Raw genomic sequence first — 18,315 nt, 5'->3', positions numbered from 1 at the left:
GTAGACAGTGCCCCAGTGGCCTAATGGATAAGGCACTGGCCTCCTAAGCCAGGAATTGTGGGTTCAAGTCCCATCTGGGGTGGTTGGAAACATTGTGGCCCAGCAGATGTGTGCTGGGCCCATAACCCATGGATCGAAACCATTTTCGGCTAACCTGCATTTTATAGCATTTAAGTGCCAACAAATATTTTTAAAAAATGCGTAGTTTCATTACATGTGTAAGTGCCATTATACATTTTTTTTTTACCTCTTACCTCAGTTCGTATTGGTCATATTGATTACAAAGATCCCCAGTGGCTTAAGACACTGGCCTCCTAAGCCATGGATTGTGAGGTTTAGTCTTTGCTGAAGTGGCTGAAAGCAGAGTTGTGCAGCGGATGCGTGCTGGGCCCATAACCCAGAGGTTGATGGATCGAAAACATTTTCGGCTAACCAGCTTTTTATAGCATTTAAGTGCAAACAAATATTTTTTTTAAATGCGTAGTTTCATTCCATGTGTAAGTGCCATTATACATTTTGTTTTTTACCTCTTACATCAGTTCGTATTGGTCATATTGATTACAAAGACCCCCAGTGGCTTAAGACACTGGCCTCCTAAGCCATGGATTGTGAGGTTTAGTCTTTGCTGAAGTGGCTGAAAGCAGAGTTGTGCAGCGGATGCGTGCTGGGCCCATAACCCAGAGGTTGATGGATCGAAAACATTTTCGGCTAACCAGCTTTTTATAGCATTTAAGTGCCAACAAATATTTTTAAAAAATGCGTAGTTTCATTCCATGTGTAAGTGCCATTATACATTTTTTTTTTACCTCTTACATCAGTTCGTATTGGTCATATTGATTACAAAGATCCCCAGTGGCTTAAGACACTGGCCTCCTAAGCCATGGATTGTGAGGTTTAGTCTTTGCTGAAGTGGCTGAAAGCAGAGTTGTGCAGCGGATGCGTGCTGGGCCCATAACCCAGAGGTTGATGGATCGAAAACATTTTCGGCTAACCAGCTTTTTATAGCATTTAAGTGCGAACAAATATTTTTTTTAAATGCGTAGTTTCATTCCATGTGTAAGTGCCATTATACATTTTGTTTTTTACCTCTTACATCAGTTCGTATTGGTCATATTGATTACAAAGACCCCCAGTGGCTTAAGACACTGGCCTCCTAAGCCATGGATTGTGAGGTTTAGTCTTTGCTGAAGTGGCTGAAAGCAGAGTTTTGCAGCGGATGCGTGCTGGGCCCATAAGCCAGAGGTTGATGGATCGAAAACATTTTCTGCTAACCAGCTTTTTATAGCATTTAAGTGCGAACAAATATTTTAAAAAAATGCGTAGTTTCATTCCATGTGTAAGTGCCATTATTTACCTCTTCCATCAGTTCGTATTGGTCATATTGATTACAAATATCCCCAGTGGCCTAAGACACTGGCCTCCTAAACCATGGATTGTGAGGTTTAGTCTTTGCTGAAGTGGCTGAAAGCAGAGTTGTGCAGCGGATGCGTGCTGGGCCCATAACCCAGAGGTTGATGGATCGAAAACATTTTCGGCTAACCAGCTTTTTATAGCATTTAAGTGCCAACAAATATTTTTAAAAAATGCGTAGTTTCATTCCATGTGTAAGTGCCATTATACATTTTTTTTTTACCTCTTACATCAGTTCGTATTGGTCATATTGATTACAAAGATCCCCAGTGGCTTAAGACACTGGCCTCCTAAGCCATGGATTGTGAGGTTTAGTCTTTGCTGAAGTGGCTGAAAGCAGAGTTGTGCAGCGGATGCGTGCTGGGCCCATAACCCAGAGGTTGATGGATCGAAAACATTTTCGGCTAACCAGCTTTTTATAGCATTTAAGTGCGAACAAATATTTTTTTTAAATGCGTAGTTTCATTCCATGTGTAAGTGCCATTATACATTTTGTTTTTTACCTCTTACATCAGTTCGTATTGGTCATATTGATTACAAAGACCCCCAGTGGCTTAAGACACTGGCCTCCTAAGCCATGGATTGTGAGGTTTAGTCTTTGCTGAAGTGGCTGAAAGCAGAGTTTTGCAGCGGATGCGTGCTGGGCCCATAAGCCAGAGGTTGATGGATCGAAAACATTTTCTGCTAACCAGCTTTTTATAGCATTTAAGTGCGAACAAATATTTTAAAAAAATGCGTAGTTTCATTCCATGTGTAAGTGCCATTATTTACCTCTTCCATCAGTTCGTATTGGTCATATTGATTACAAATATCCCCAGTGGCCTAAGACACTGGCCTTCTAAACCATGGATTGTGAGGTTTAGTCTTTGCTGAAGTGGCTGAAAGCAGAGTTGTGCAGTGGATGCGTGCTGGGCCCATAACCCAGAGGTTGATGGATCGAAAACATTTTCGGCTAACCAGCTTTTTATAGCATTTAAGTGCAAACAAATATTTTTTTAAAATGCGTAGTTTCATTCCATGTGTAAGTGCCATTATACATTTTGTTTTTTACCTCTTACATCAGTTCGTATTGGTCATATTGATTACAAAGACCCCCAGTGGCTTAAGACACTGGCCTCCTAAGCCATGGATTGTGAGGTTTAGTCTTTGCTGAAGTGGCTGAAAGCAGAGTTTTGCAGCGGATGCGTGCTGGGCCCATAACCCAGAGGTTGATGGATCGAAAACATTTTCGGCTAACCAGCTTTTTATAGCATTTAAGTGCAAACAAATATTTTTTTAAAATGCGTAGTTTCATTCCATGTGTAAGTGCCATTATACATTTTGTTTTTTACCTCTTACATCAGTTCGTATTGGTCATATTGATTACAAAGACCCCCAGTGGCTTAAGACACTGGCCTCCTAAGCCATGGATTGTGAGGTTTAGTCTTTGCTGAAGTGGCTGAAAGCAGAGTTTTGCAGCGGATGCGTGCTGGGCCCATAACCCAGAGGTTGATGGATCGAAAACATTTTCTGCTAACCAGCTTTTTATAGCATTTAAGTGCGAACAAATATTTTTAAAAAATGCGTAGTTTCATTCCATGTGTATGTGCCATTATACATTTTTTTTTTTACATCTTCCATCAGTTCGTATTGGTCATATTGATTACAAAGATCCCCAGTGGCCTAAGACACTGGCCTCCTAAGCCATGGATTGTGAGGTTTAGTCTTTGCTGAAGTGGCTGAAAGCAGAGTTGTGCAGCGGATGCATGCTGGGCCCATAACCAGTTCGTACTGGTTGTGAAAGGTAGACAGTGCCCCAGTGGCCTAATGGATAAGGCACTGGCCTCCTAAGCCAGGAATTGTGGGTTCAAGTCCCATCTGGGGTGGTTGGAAACATTGTGGCCCAGCAGATGTGTGCTGGACCCATGGATCGAAACCATTTTCGGCTAACCTGCATTTTATAGCATTTAAGTGCCAACAAATATTTTTAAAAAATGCGTAGTTTCATTACATGTGTAAGTGCCATTATACATTTTTTTTTTACCTCTTACCTCAGTTCGTATTGGTCATATTGATTACAAAGATCCCCAGTGGCTTAAGACACTGGCCTCCTAAGCCATGGATTGTGAGGTTTAGTCTTTGCTGAAGTGGCTGAAAGCAGAGTTGTGCAGCGGATGCGTGCTGGGCCCATAACCCAGAGGTTGATGGATTGATAACATTTTCGGCTAACCAGCTTTTTATAGCATTTAAGTGCAAACAAATATTTTATTTAAATGCGTAGTTTCATTCCATGTGTAAGTGCCATTATACATTTTGTTTTTTACCTCTTACATCAGTTCGTATTGGTCATATTGATTACAAAGACCCCCAGTGGCTTAAGACACTGGCCTCCTAAGCCATGGATTGTGAGGTTTAGTCTTTGCTGAAGTGGCTGAAAGCAGAGTTGTGCAGCGGATGCGTGCTGGGCCCATAACCCAGAGGTTGATGGATCGAAAACATTTTCGGCTAACCAGCTTTTTATAGCATTTAAGTGCAAACAAATATTTTTTTTAAATGCGTAGTTTCATTCCATATGTAAGTGCCATTATACATTTTGTTTTTTACCTCTTACATCAGTTCGTATTGGTCATATTGATTACAAAGACCCCCAGTGGCTTAAGACACTGGCCTCCTAAGCCATGGATTGTGAGGTTTAGTCTTTGCTGAAGTGGCTGAAAGCAGAGTTTTGCAGCGGATGCGTGCTGGGCCCATAACCCAGAGGTTGATGGATCGAAAACATTTTCGGCTAACCAGCTTTTTATAGCATTTAAGTGCGAACAAATATTTTTTTTAAATGCGTAGTTTCATTCCATGTGTAAGTGCCATTATACATTTTGTTTTTTACCTCTTACATCAGTTCGTATTGGTCATATTGATTACAAAGACCCCCAGTGGCTTAAGACACTGGCCTCCTAAGCCATGGATTGTGAGGTTTAGTCTTTGCTGAAGTGGCTGAAAGCAGAGTTTTGCAGCGGATGCGTGCTGGGCCCATAAGCCAGAGGTTGATGGATCGAAAACATTTTCTGCTAACCAGCTTTTTATAGCATTTAAGTGCGAACAAATATTTTAAAAAAATGCGTAGTTTCATTCCATGTGTATGTGCCATTATACATTTTGTTTTTTACCTCTTACATCAGTTCGTATTGGTCATATTGATTACAAAGACCCCCAGTGGCTTAAGACACTGGCCTCCTAAGCCATGGATTGTGAGGTTTAGTCTTTGTTGAAGTGGCTGAAAGCAGAGTTTTGCAGCGGATGCGTGCTGGGCCCATAACCCAGAGGTTGATGGATCGAAAACATTTTCGGCTAACCAGCTTTTTATAGCATTTAAGTGCGAACAAATATTTTTTTTAAATGCGTAGTTTCATTCCATGTGTAAGTGCCATTATACATTTTGTTTTTTACCTCTTACATCAGTTCGTATTGGTCATATTGATTACAAAGACCCCCAGTGGCTTAAGACACTGGCCTCCTAAGCCATGGATTGTGAGGTTTAGTCTTTGCTGAAGTGGCTGAAAGCAGAGTTTTGCAGCGGATGCGTGCTGGGCCCATAAGCCAGAGGTTGATGGATCGAAAACATTTTCTGCTAACCAGCTTTTTATAGCATTTAAGTGCGAACAAATATTTTTAAAAAATGCGTAGTTTCATTCCATGTGTATGTGCCATTATACATTTTTTTTTTTACATCTTCCATCAGTTCGTATTGGTCATATTGATTACAAAGATCCCCAGTGGCCTAAGACACTGGCCTCCTAAGCCATGGATTGTGAGGTTTAGTCTTTGCTGAAGTGGCTGAAAGCAGAGTTGTGCAGCGGATGCATGCTGGGCCCATAACCAGTTCGTACTGGTTGTGAAAGGTAGACAGTGCCCCAGTGGCCTAATGGATAAGGCACTGGCCTCCTAAGCCAGGAATTGTGGGTTCAAGTCCCATCTGGGGTGGTTGGAAACATTGTGGCCCAGCAGATGCGTGCTGTGTCCATAACCCAGAGGTCGATGGATCGAAAACATTTTCGGCTAACCAGCTTTTTATAGCATTTAAGTGCCAACAAATATTTTTAAAAAATGCGTAGTTTCATTCCATGTGTAAGTGCCATTATACATTTTTTTTTTACCTCTTACATCAGTTCGTATTGGTCATATTGATTACAAAGATCCCCAGTGGCTTAAGACACTGGCCTCCTAAGCCATGGATTGTGAGGTTTAGTCTTTGCTGAAGTGGCTGAAAGCAGAGTTGTGCAGCGGATGCGTGCTGGGCCCATAACCCAGAGGTTGATGGATCGAAAACATTTTCGGCTAACCAGCTTTTTATAGCATTTAAGTGCGAACAAATATTTTTTTTAAATGCGTAGTTTCATTCCATGTGTAAGTGCCATTATACATTTTGTTTTTTACCTCTTACATCAGTTCGTATTGGTCATATTGATTACAAAGACCCCCAGTGGCTTAAGACACTGGCCTCCTAAGCCATGGATTGTGAGGTTTAGTCTTTGCTGAAGTGGCTGAAAGCAGAGTTTTGCAGCGGATGCGTGCTGGGCCCATAAGCCAGAGGTTGATGGATCGAAAACATTTTCTGCTAACCAGCTTTTTATAGCATTTAAGTGCGAACAAATATTTTAAAAAAATGCGTAGTTTCATTCCATGTGTATGTGCCATTATACATTTTTTTTTTTACATCTTCCATCAGTTCGTATTGGTCATATTGATTACAAAGATCCCCAGTGGCCTAAGACACTGGCCTCCTAAGCCATGGATTGTGAGGTTTAGTCTTTGCTGAAGTGGCTGAAAGCAGAGTTGTGCAGCGGATGCATGCTGGGCCCATAACCAGTTCGTACTGGTTGTGAAAGGTAGACAGTGCCCCAGTGGCCTAATGGATAAGGCACTGGCCTCCTAAGCCAGGAATTGTGGGTTCAAGTCCCATCTGGGGTGGTTGGAAACATTGTGGCCCAGCAGATGCGTGCTGTGTCCATAACCCAGAGGTCGATGGATCGAAAACATTTTCGGCTAACCAGCTTTTTATAGCATTTAAGTGCCAACAAATATTTTTAAAAAATGCGTAGTTTCATTCCATGTGTAAGTGCCATTATACATTTTTTTTTTACCTCTTACATCAGTTCGTATTGGTCATATTGATTACAAAGATCCCCAGTGGCTTAAGACACTGGCCTCCTAAGCCATGGATTGTGAGGTTTAGTCTTTGCTGAAGTGGCTGAAAGCAGAGTTGTGCAGCGGATGCGTGCTGGGCCCATAACCCAGAGGTTGATGGATCGAAAACATTTTCGGCTAACCAGCTTTTTATAGCATTTAAGTGCCAACAAATATTTTTAAAAAATGCGTAGTTTCATTCCATGTGTAAGTGCCATTATACATTTTTTTTTTACCTCTTACATCAGTTCGTATTGGTCATATTGATTACAAAGATCCCCAGTGGCTTAAGACACTGGCCTCCTAAGCCATGGATTGTGAAGTTTAGTCTTTGCTGAAGTGGCTGAAAGCAGAGTTGTGCAGCGGATGCGTGCTGGGCCCATAACCCAGAGGTTGATGGATCGAAAACATTTTCGGCTAACCAGCTTTTTATAGCATTTAAGTGCGAACAAATATTTTTTTTAAATGCGTAGTTTCATTCCATGTGTAAGTGCCATTATACATTTTGTTTTTTACCTCTTACATCAGTTCGTATTGGTCATATTGATTACAAAGACCCCCAGTGGCTTAAGACACTGGCCTCCTAAGCCATGGATTGTGAGGTTTAGTCTTTGCTGAAGTGGCTGAAAGCAGAGTTTTGCAGCGGATGCGTGCTGGGCCCATAAGCCAGAGGTTGATGGATCGAAAACATTTTCTGCTAACCAGCTTTTTATAGCATTTAAGTGCGAACAAATATTTTAAAAAAATGCGTAGTTTCATTCCATGTGTATGTGCCATTATACATTTTTTTTTTTACATCTTCCATCAGTTCGTATTGGTCATATTGATTACAAAGATCCCCAGTGGCTTAAGACACTGGCCTCCTAAGCCATGGATTGTGAGGTTTAGTCTTTGCTGAAGTGGCTGAAAGCAGAGTTGTGCAGCGGATGCATGCTGGGCCCATAACCAGTTCGTACTGGTTGTGAAAGGTAGACAGTGCCATTATACATTTTTTTTTTACCTCTTACATCAGTTCGTATTGGTCATATTGATTACAAAGATCCCCAGTGGCTTAAGACACTGGCCTCCTAAGCCATGGATTGTGAGGTTTAGTCTTTGCTGAAGTGGCTGAAAGCAGAGTTGTGCAGCGGATGCGTGCTGGGCCCATAACCCAGAGGTTGATGGATCGAAAACATTTTCGGCTAACCAGCTTTTTATAGCATTTAAGTGCGAACAAATATTTTTTTTAAATGCGTAGTTTCATTCCATGTGTAAGTGCCATTATACATTTTGTTTTTTACCTCTTACATCAGTTCGTATTGGTCATATTGATTACAAAGACCCCCAGTGGCTTAAGACACTGGCCTCCTAAGCCATGGATTGTGAGGTTTAGTCTTTGCTGAAGTGGCTGAAAGCAGAGTTTTGCAGCGGATGCGTGCTGGGCCCATAAGCCAGAGGTTGATGGATCGAAAACATTTTCTGCTAACCAGCTTTTTATAGCATTTAAGTGCGAACAAATATTTTAAAAAAATGCGTAGTTTCATTCCATGTGTATGTGCCATTATACATTTTTTTTTTTACATCTTCCATCAGTTCGTATTGGTCATATTGATTACAAAGATCCCCAGTGGCCTAAGACACTGGCCTCCTAAGCCATGGATTGTGAGGTTTAGTCTTTGCTGAAGTGGCTGAAAGCAGAGTTGTGCAGCGGATGCATGCTGGGCCCATAACCAGTTCGTACTGGTTGTGAAAGGTAGACAGTGCCCCAGTGGCCTAATGGATAAGGCACTGGCCTCCTAAGCCAGGAATTGTGGGTTCAAGTCCCATCTGGGGTGGTTGGAAACATTGTGGCCCAGCAGATGCGTGCTGTGTCCATAACCCAGAGGTCGATGGATCGAAAACATTTTCGGCTAACCAGCTTTTTATAGCATTTAAGTGCCAACAAATATTTTTAAAAAATGCGTAGTTTCATTCCATGTGTAAGTGCCATTATACATTTTTTTTTTACCTCTTACATCAGTTCGTATTGGTCATATTGATTACAAAGATCCCCAGTGGCTTAAGACACTGGCCTCCTAAGCCATGGATTGTGAGGTTTAGTCTTTGCTGAAGTGGCTGAAAGCAGAGTTGTGCAGCGGATGCGTGCTGGGCCCATAACCCAGAGGTTGATGGATCGAAAACATTTTCGGCTAACCAGCTTTTTATAGCATTTAAGTGCCAACAAATATTTTTAAAAAATGCGTAGTTTCATTCCATGTGTAAGTGCCATTATACATTTTTTTTTTACCTCTTACATCAGTTCGTATTGGTCATATTGATTACAAAGATCCCCAGTGGCTTAAGACACTGGCCTCCTAAGCCATGGATTGTGAGGTTTAGTCTTTGCTGAAGTGGCTGAAAGCAGAGTTGTGCAGCGGATGCGTGCTGGGCCCATAACCCAGAGGTTGATGGATCGAAAACATTTTCGGCTAACCAGCTTTTTATAGCATTTAAGTGCCAACAAATATTTTTAAAAAATGCGTAGTTTCATTCCATGTGTAAGTGCCATTATACATTTTTTTTTTACCTCTTACATCAGTTCGTATTGGTCATATTGATTACAAAGATCCCCAGTGGCTTAAGACACTGGCCTCCTAAGCCATGGATTGTGAGGTTTAGTCTTTGCTGAAGTGGCTGAAAGCAGAGTTGTGCAGCGGATGCGTGCTGGGCCCATAACCCAGAGGTTGATGGATCGAAAACATTTTCGGCTAACCAGCTTTTTATAGCATTTACGTGCGAACAAATATTTTTAAAAAATGCGTAGTTTCATTCCATGTGTAAGTGCCATTATTTACCTCTTCCATCAGTTCGTATTGGTCATATTGATTACAAATATCCCCAGTGGCCTAAGACACTGGCCTCCTAAACCATGGATTGTGAGGTTTAGTCTTTGCTGAAGTGGCTGAAAGCAGAGTTGTGCAGTGGATGCGTGCTGGGCCCATAACCCAGAGGTTGATGGATCGAAAACATTTTCGGCTAACCAGCTTTTTATAGCATTTAAGTGCAAACAAATATTTTTTTAAAATGCGTAGTTTCATTCCATGTGTAAGTGCCATTATACATTTTGTTTTTTACCTCTTACATCAGTTCGTATTGGTCATATTGATTACAAAGACCCCCAGTGGCTTAAGACACTGGCCTCCTAAGCCATGGATTGTGAGGTTTAGTCTTTGCTGAAGTGGCTGAAAGCAGAGTTTTGCAGCGGATGCGTGCTGGGCCCATAACCCAGAGGTTGATGGATCGAAAACATTTTCGGCTAACCAGCTTTTTATAGCATTTAAGTGCAAACAAATATTTTTTTAAAATGCGTAGTTTCATTCCATGTGTAAGTGCCATTATACATTTTGTTTTTTACCTCTTACATCAGTTCGTATTGGTCATATTGATTACAAAGACCCCCAGTGGCTTAAGACACTGGCCTCCTAAGCCATGGATTGTGAGGTTTAGTCTTTGCTGAAGTGGCTGAAAGCGGAGTTGTGCAGCGGATGCATGCTGGGCCCATAACCAGTTCGTACTGGTTGTGAACGGTAGACAGTGCCCCAGTGGCCTAATGGATAAGGCACTGGCCTCCTAAGCCAGGAATTGTGGGTTCAAGTCCCATCTGGGGTGGTTGTAGACATTGTGGCCCAGCAGATGCGTGCTGTGTCCATAACCCAGAGGTCGATGGATCGAAAACATTTTCGGCTAACCAGCTTTTTATAGCATTTAAGTGCCAACAAATATTTTTAAAAAATGCGTAGTTTCATTCCATGTGTAAGTGCCATTATACATTTTTTTTTTACCTCTTACATCAGTTCGTATTGGTCATATTGATTACAAAGATCCCCAGTGGCTTAAGACACTGGCCTCCTAAGCCATGGATTGTGAGGTTTAGTCTTTGCTGAAGTGGCTGAAAGCAGAGTTGTGCAGCGGATGCGTGCTGGGCCCATAACCCAGAGGTTGATGGATCGAAAACATTTTCGGCTAACCAGCTTTTTATAGCATTTAAGTGCGAACAAATATTTTTTTTAAATGCGTAGTTTCATTCCATGTGTAAGTGCCATTATACATTTTGTTTTTTACCTCTTACATCAGTTCGTATTGGTCATATTGATTACAAAGACCCCCAGTGGCTTAAGACACTGGCCTCCTAAGCCATGGATTGTGAGGTTTAGTCTTTGCTGAAGTGGCTGAAAGCAGAGTTTTGCAGCGGATGCGTGCTGGGCCCATAAGCCAGAGGTTGATGGATCGAAAACATTTTCTGCTAACCAGCTTTTTATAGCATTTAAGTGCGAACAAATATTTTAAAAAAATGCGTAGTTTCATTCCATGTGTATGTGCCATTATACATTTTTTTTTTTACATCTTCCATCAGTTCGTATTGGTCATATTGATTACAAAGATCCCCAGTGGCCTAAGACACTGGCCTCCTAAGCCATGGATTGTGAGGTTTAGTCTTTGCTGAAGTGGCTGAAAGCAGAGTTGTGCAGCGGATGCATGCTGGGCCCATAACCAGTTCGTACTGGTTGTGAAAGGTAGACAGTGCCCCAGTGGCCTAATGGATAAGGCACTGGCCTCCTAAGCCAGGAATTGTGGGTTCAAGTCCCATCTGGGGTGGTTGGAAACATTGTGGCCCAGCAGATGCGTGCTGTGTCCATAACCCAGAGGTCGATGGATCGAAAACATTTTCGGCTAACCAGCTTTTTATAGCATTTAAGTGCCAACAAATATTTTTAAAAAATGCGTAGTTTCATTCCATGTGTAAGTGCCATTATACATTTTTTTTTTACCTCTTACATCAGTTCGTATTGGTCATATTGATTACAAAGATCCCCAGTGGCTTAAGACACTGGCCTCCTAAGCCATGGATTGTGAGGTTTAGTCTTTGCTGAAGTGGCTGAAAGCAGAGTTGTGCAGCGGATGCGTGCTGGGCCCATAACCCAGAGGTTGATGGATCGAAAACATTTTCGGCTAACCAGCTTTTTATAGCATTTAAGTGCCAACAAATATTTTTAAAAAATGCGTAGTTTCATTCCATGTGTAAGTGCCATTATACATTTTTTTTTTACCTCTTACATCAGTTCGTATTGGTCATATTGATTACAAAGATCCCCAGTGGCTTAAGACACTGGCCTCCTAAGCCATGGATTGTGAAGTTTAGTCTTTGCTGAAGTGGCTGAAAGCAGAGTTGTGCAGCGGATGCGTGCTGGGCCCATAACCCAGAGGTTGATGGATCGAAAACATTTTCGGCTAACCAGCTTTTTATAGCATTTAAGTGCGAACAAATATTTTTTTTAAATGCGTAGTTTCATTCCATGTGTAAGTGCCATTATACATTTTGTTTTTTACCTCTTACATCAGTTCGTATTGGTCATATTGATTACAAAGACCCCCAGTGGCTTAAGACACTGGCCTCCTAAGCCATGGATTGTGAGGTTTAGTCTTTGCTGAAGTGGCTGAAAGCAGAGTTTTGCAGCGGATGCGTGCTGGGCCCATAAGCCAGAGGTTGATGGATCGAAAACATTTTCTGCTAACCAGCTTTTTATAGCATTTAAGTGCGAACAAATATTTTAAAAAAATGCGTAGTTTCATTCCATGTGTATGTGCCATTATACATTTTTTTTTTTACATCTTCCATCAGTTCGTATTGGTCATATTGATTACAAAGATCCCCAGTGGCTTAAGACACTGGCCTCCTAAGCCATGGATTGTGAGGTTTAGTCTTTGCTGAAGTGGCTGAAAGCAGAGTTGTGCAGCGGATGCATGCTGGGCCCATAACCAGTTCGTACTGGTTGTGAAAGGTAGACAGTGCCATTATACATTTTTTTTTTACCTCTTACATCAGTTCGTATTGGTCATATTGATTACAAAGATCCCCAGTGGCTTAAGACACTGGCCTCCTAAGCCATGGATTGTGAGGTTTAGTCTTTGCTGAAGTGGCTGAAAGCAGAGTTGTGCAGCGGATGCGTGCTGGGCCCATAACCCAGAGGTTGATGGATCGAAAACATTTTCGGCTAACCAGCTTTTTATAGCATTTAAGTGCGAACAAATATTTTTTTTAAATGCGTAGTTTCATTCCATGTGTAAGTGCCATTATACATTTTGTTTTTTACCTCTTACATCAGTTCGTATTGGTCATATTGATTACAAAGACCCCCAGTGGCTTAAGACACTGGCCTCCTAAGCCATGGATTGTGAGGTTTAGTCTTTGCTGAAGTGGCTGAAAGCAGAGTTTTGCAGCGGATGCGTGCTGGGCCCATAAGCCAGAGGTTGATGGATCGAAAACATTTTCTGCTAACCAGCTTTTTATAGCATTTAAGTGCGAACAAATATTTTAAAAAAATGCGTAGTTTCATTCCATGTGTATGTGCCATTATACATTTTTTTTTTTACATCTTCCATCAGTTCGTATTGGTCATATTGATTACAAAGATCCCCAGTGGCCTAAGACACTGGCCTCCTAAGCCATGGATTGTGAGGTTTAGTCTTTGCTGAAGTGGCTGAAAGCAGAGTTGTGCAGCGGATGCATGCTGGGCCCATAACCAGTTCGTACTGGTTGTGAAAGGTAGACAGTGCCCCAGTGGCCTAATGGATAAGGCACTGGCCTCCTAAGCCAGGAATTGTGGGTTCAAGTCCCATCTGGGGTGGTTGGAAACATTGTGGCCCAGCAGATGCGTGCTGTGTCCATAACCCAGAGGTCGATGGATCGAAAACATTTTCGGCTAACCAGCTTTTTATAGCATTTAAGTGCCAACAAATATTTTTAAAAAATGCGTAGTTTCATTCCATGTGTAAGTGCCATTATACATTTTTTTTTTACCTCTTACATCAGTTCGTATTGGTCATATTGATTACAAAGATCCCCAGTGGCTTAAGACACTGGCCTCCTAAGCCATGGATTGTGAGGTTTAGTCTTTGCTGAAGTGGCTGAAAGCAGAGTTGTGCAGCGGATGCGTGCTGGGCCCATAACCCAGAGGTTGATGGATCGAAAACATTTTCGGCTAACCAGCTTTTTATAGCATTTAAGTGCCAACAAATATTTTTAAAAAATGCGTAGTTTCATTCCATGTGTAAGTGCCATTATACATTTTTTTTTTACCTCTTACATCAGTTCGTATTGGTCATATTGATTACAAAGATCCCCAGTGGCTTAAGACACTGGCCTCCTAAGCCATGGATTGTGAGGTTTAGTCTTTGCTGAAGTGGCTGAAAGCAGAGTTGTGCAGCGGATGCGTGCTGGGCCCATAACCCAGAGGTTGATGGATCGAAAACATTTTCGGCTAACCAGCTTTTTATAGCATTTAAGTGCCAACAAATATTTTTAAAAAATGCGTAGTTTCATTCCATGTGTAAGTGCCATTATACATTTTTTTTTTACCTCTTACATCAGTTCGTATTGGTCATATTGATTACAAAGATCCCCAGTGGCTTAAGACACTGGCCTCCTAAGCCATGGATTGTGAGGTTTAGTCTTTGCTGAAGTGGCTGAAAGCAGAGTTGTGCAGCGGATGCGTGCTGGGCCCATAACCCAGAGGTTGATGGATCGAAAACATTTTCGGCTAACCAGCTTTTTATAGCATTTACGTGCGAACAAATATTTTTAAAAAATGCGTAGTTTCATTCCATGTGTAAGTGCCATTATTTACCTCTTCCATCAGTTCGTATTGGTCATATTGATTACAAATATCCCCAGTGGCCTAAGACACTGGCCTCCTAAACCATGGATTGTGAGGTTTAGTCTTTGCTGAAGTGGCTGAAAGCAGAGTTGTGCAGTGGATGCGTGCTGGGCCCATAACCCAGAGGTTGATGGATCGAAAACATTTTCGGCTAACCAGCTTTTTATAGCATTTAAGTGCAAACAAATATTTTTTTAAAATGCGTAGTTTCATTCCATGTGTAAGTGCCATTATACATTTTGTTTTTTACCTCTTACATCAGTTCGTATTGGTCATATTGATTACAAAGACCCCCAGTGGCTTAAGACACTGGCCTCCTAAGCCATGGATTGTGAGGTTTAGTCTTTGCTGAAGTGGCTGAAAGCAGAGTTTTGCAGCGGATGCGTGCTGGGCCCATAACCCAGAGGTTGATGGATCGAAAACATTTTCGGCTAACCAGCTTTTTATAGCATTTAAGTGCAAACAAATATTTTTTTAAAATGCGTAGTTTCATTCCATGTGTAAGTGCCATTATACATTTTGTTTTTTACCTCTTACATCAGTTCGTATTGGTCATATTGATTACAAAGACCCCCAGTGGCTTAAGACACTGGCCTCCTAAGCCATGGATTGTGAGGTTTAGTCTTTGCTGAAGTGGCTGAAAGCGGAGTTGTGCAGCGGATGCATGCTGGGCCCATAACCAGTTCGTACTGGTTGTGAACGGTAGACAGTGCCCCAGTGGCCTAATGGATAAGGCACTGGCCTCCTAAGCCAGGAATTGTGGGTTCAAGTCCCATCTGGGGTGGTTGTAGACATTGTGGCCCAGCAGATGCGTGCTGTGTCCATAACCCAGAGGTCGATGGATCGAAAACATTTTCGGCTAACCAGCTTTTTATAGCATTTAAGTGCAAACAAATATTTTTAAAAAATGCGTAGTTTCATTCCATGTGTAAGTGCCATTATACATTTTTTTTTTACCTCTTACATCAGTTCGTATTGGTCATATTGATTACAAAGATCCCCAGTGGCTTAAGACACTGGCCTCCTAAGCCATGGATTGTGAGGTTTAGTCTTTGCTGAAGTGGCTGAAAGCAGAGTTGTGCAGCGGATGCGTGCTGGGCCCATAACCCAGAGGTTGATGGATCGAAAACATTTTCGGCTAACCAGCTTTTTATAGCATTTAAGTGCGAACAAATATTTTTAAAAAATGCGTAGTTTCATTCCATGTGTAAGTGCCATTATACATTTTTTTTTTACCTCTTCCATCAGTTCGTATTGGTCATATTGATTACAAATATCCCCAGTGGCCTAAGACACTGGCCTCCTAAACCATGGATTGTGAGGTTTAGTCTTTGCTGAAGTGGCTGAAAGCAGAGTTGTGCAGCGGATGCATGCTGGGCCCATAACCAGTTCGTACTGGTTGTGAAAGGTAGACAGTGCCCCAGTGGCCTAATGGATAAGGCACTGGCCTCCTAAGCCAGGAATTGTGGGTTCAAGTCCCATCTGGGGTGGTTGTAAACATTGTGGCCCAGCAGAAGCATGCTGTGTCCATAACCCAGAGGTCGATGGATCGAAAACATTTTCGGCTAACCAGCTTTTTATAGCATTTAAGTGCGAACAAATATTTTTAAAAAATGCGTAGTTTCATTCCATGTGTAAGTGCCATTATACATTTTTTTTTTACCTCTTCCATCAGTTCGTATTGGTCATATTGATTACAAATATCCCCAGTGGCCTAAGACACTGGCCTCCTAAACCATGGATTGTGAGGTTTAGTCTTTGCTGAAGTGGCTGAAAGCAGAGTTTTGCAGCGGATGCGTGCTGGGCCCATAACCCAGAGGTTGATGGATTGAAAACATTTTCGGCTAACCAGCTTTTTATAGCATTTAAGTGCAAACAAATATTTTTTTTAAATGCGTAGTTTCATTCCATGTGTAAGTGCCATTATACATTTTGTTTTTTACCTCTTACATCAGTTCGTATTGGTCATATTGATTACAAAGACCCCCAGTGGCTTAAGACACTGGCCTCCTAAGCCATGGATTGTGAGGTTTAGTCTTTGCTGAAGTGGCTGAAAGCAGAGTTGTGCAGCGGATGCGTGCTGGGCCCATAAGCCAGAGGTTGATGGATCGAAAACATTTTCGGCTAACCAGCTTTTTATAGCATTTAAGTGCCAACAAATATTTTTAAAAAATGCGTAGTTTCATTCCATGTGTAAGTGCCATTATACATTTTTTTTTTACCTCTTACATCAGTTCGTATTGGTCATATTGATTACAAAGATCCCCAGTGGCTTAAGACACTGGCCTCCTAAGCCATGGATTGTGAGGTTTAGTCTTTGCTGAAGTGGCTGAAAGCAGAGTTGTGCAGCGGATGCGTGCTGGGCCCATAACCCAGAGGTTGATGGATCGAAAACATTTTCGGCTAACCAGCTTTTTATAGCATTTAAGTGCGAACAAATATTTTTAAAAAATGCGTAGTTTCATTCCATGTGTAAGTGCCATTATACATTTTTTTTTTACCTCTTCCATCAGTTCGTATTGGTCATATTGATTACAAATATCCCCAGTGGCCTAAGACACTGGCCTCCTAAACCATGGATTGTGAGGTTTAGTCTTTGCTGAAGTGGCTGAAAGCAGAGTTTTGCAGCGGATGCATGCTGGGCCCATAACCAGTTCGTACTGGTTGTGAAAGGTAGACAGTGCCCCAGTGGCCTAATGGATAAGGCACTGGCCTCCTAAGCCAGGAATTGTGGGTTCAAGTCCCATCTGGGGTGGTTGTAAACATTGTGGCCCAGCAGAAGCATGCTGTGTCCAAAACCCAGAGGTCGATGGATCGAAAACATTTTCGGCTAACCAGCTTTTTATAGCATTTAAGTGCCAACAAATATTTTTTAAAAATGCGTAGTTTCATTCCATGTGTAAGTGCCATTATACATTTTTTTTTTACCTCTTACATCAGTTCGTATTGGTCATATTGATTACAAAGATCCCCAGTGGCTTAAGACACTGGCCTCCTAAGCCATGGATTGTGAGGTTTAGTCTTTGCTGAAGTGGCTGAAAGCAGAGTTGTGCAGCGGATGCGTGCTGGGCCCATAACCCAGAGGTTGATGGATCGAAAACATTTTCGGCTAACCAGCTTTTTATAGCATTTAAGTGCGAACAAATATTTTTAAAAAATGCGTAGTTTCATTCCATGTGTAAGTGCCATTATTTACCTCTTCCATCAGTTCGTATTGGTCATATTGATTACAAATATCCCCAGTGGCCTAAGACACTGGCCTCCTAAACCATGGATTGTGAGGTTTAGTCTTTGCTGAAGTGGCTGAAAGCAGAGTTGTGCAGTGGATGCGTGCTGGGCCCATAACCCAGAGGTTGATGGATCGAAAACATTTTCGGCTAACCAGCTTTTTATAGCATTTAAGTGCAAACAAATATTTTTTTTAAATGCGTAGTTTCATTCCATGTGTAAGTGCCATTATACATTTTGTTTTTTACCTCTTACATCAGTTCGTATTGGTCATATTGATTACAAAGACCCCCAGTGGCTTAAGACACTGGCCTCCTAAGCCATGGATTGTGAGGTTTAGTCTTTGCTGAAGTGGCTGAAAGCAGAGTTTTGCAGCGGATGCGTGCTGGGCCCATAACCCAGAGGTTGATGGATCGAAAACATTTTCGGCTAACCAGCTTTTTATAGCATTTAAGTGCAAACAAATATTTTTTTAAAATGCGTAGTTTCATTCCATGTGTAAGTGCCATTATACATTTTGTTTTTTACCTCTTACATCAGTTCGTATTGGTCATATTGATTACAAAGACCCCCAGTGGCTTAAGACACTGGCCTCCTAAGCCATGGATTGTGAGGTTTAGTCTTTGCTGAAGTGGCTGAAAGCGGAGTTGTGCAGCGGATGCATGCTGGGCCCATAACCAGTTCGTACTGGTTGTGAACGGTAGACAGTGCCCCAGTGGCCTAATGGATAAGGCACTGGCCTCCTAAGCCAGGAATTGTGGGTTCAAGTCCCATCTGGGGTGGTTGTAGACATTGTGGCCCAGCAGATGCGTGCTGTGTCCATAACCCAGAGGTCGATGGATCG

At 41.9% G+C, this 18,315-nt stretch overlaps 12 non-coding genes across 12 annotated transcripts; all 12 read left to right on the top strand.

Moving 5' to 3' along the window:
- The first annotated feature begins 9 nt into the window (after positions 1-9).
- Positions 10-82, top strand: trnar-ccu (transfer RNA arginine (anticodon CCU)). Its single transcript has one exon. It is a non-coding gene; the product is annotated as a tRNA-Arg (tRNA).
- A 3,120-nt stretch (positions 83-3,202) lies between these two features.
- trnar-ccu (transfer RNA arginine (anticodon CCU)) lies at positions 3,203-3,275 on the top strand. The gene has a single exon. It is a non-coding gene; the product is annotated as a tRNA-Arg (tRNA).
- A 2,019-nt stretch (positions 3,276-5,294) lies between these two features.
- trnar-ccu (transfer RNA arginine (anticodon CCU)) lies at positions 5,295-5,367 on the top strand. Its single transcript has one exon. It is a non-coding gene; the product is annotated as a tRNA-Arg (tRNA).
- Positions 5,368-6,281: 914 nt separating this feature from the next.
- Positions 6,282-6,354, top strand: trnar-ccu (transfer RNA arginine (anticodon CCU)). The gene has a single exon. It is a non-coding gene; the product is annotated as a tRNA-Arg (tRNA).
- Positions 6,355-8,311: 1,957 nt separating this feature from the next.
- trnar-ccu (transfer RNA arginine (anticodon CCU)) lies at positions 8,312-8,384 on the top strand. The gene has a single exon. It is a non-coding gene; the product is annotated as a tRNA-Arg (tRNA).
- A 1,740-nt stretch (positions 8,385-10,124) lies between these two features.
- On the top strand, positions 10,125-10,197 carry trnar-ccu (transfer RNA arginine (anticodon CCU)). Its single transcript has one exon. It is a non-coding gene; the product is annotated as a tRNA-Arg (tRNA).
- A 914-nt stretch (positions 10,198-11,111) lies between these two features.
- trnar-ccu (transfer RNA arginine (anticodon CCU)) lies at positions 11,112-11,184 on the top strand. Its single transcript has one exon. It is a non-coding gene; the product is annotated as a tRNA-Arg (tRNA).
- Positions 11,185-13,141: 1,957 nt separating this feature from the next.
- trnar-ccu (transfer RNA arginine (anticodon CCU)) lies at positions 13,142-13,214 on the top strand. The gene has a single exon. It is a non-coding gene; the product is annotated as a tRNA-Arg (tRNA).
- A 1,740-nt stretch (positions 13,215-14,954) lies between these two features.
- trnar-ccu (transfer RNA arginine (anticodon CCU)) lies at positions 14,955-15,027 on the top strand. Its single transcript has one exon. It is a non-coding gene; the product is annotated as a tRNA-Arg (tRNA).
- A 633-nt stretch (positions 15,028-15,660) lies between these two features.
- On the top strand, positions 15,661-15,733 carry trnar-ccu (transfer RNA arginine (anticodon CCU)). Its single transcript has one exon. It is a non-coding gene; the product is annotated as a tRNA-Arg (tRNA).
- Positions 15,734-16,925: 1,192 nt separating this feature from the next.
- trnar-ccu (transfer RNA arginine (anticodon CCU)) lies at positions 16,926-16,998 on the top strand. Its single transcript has one exon. It is a non-coding gene; the product is annotated as a tRNA-Arg (tRNA).
- Positions 16,999-18,180: 1,182 nt separating this feature from the next.
- Positions 18,181-18,253, top strand: trnar-ccu (transfer RNA arginine (anticodon CCU)). Its single transcript has one exon. It is a non-coding gene; the product is annotated as a tRNA-Arg (tRNA).
- Positions 18,254-18,315: the final 62 nt, after the last annotated feature.

This window comes from Oncorhynchus mykiss, chromosome 7, assembly GCF_057628025.1.
Source record: "Oncorhynchus mykiss isolate SJ-2025 chromosome 7, ASM5762802v1, whole genome shotgun sequence".
In the NCBI taxonomy this organism is placed as follows: Eukaryota; Metazoa; Chordata; class Actinopteri; order Salmoniformes; family Salmonidae; genus Oncorhynchus; species Oncorhynchus mykiss.
This window is presented reverse-complemented; position numbering and strand designations above follow the sequence as displayed.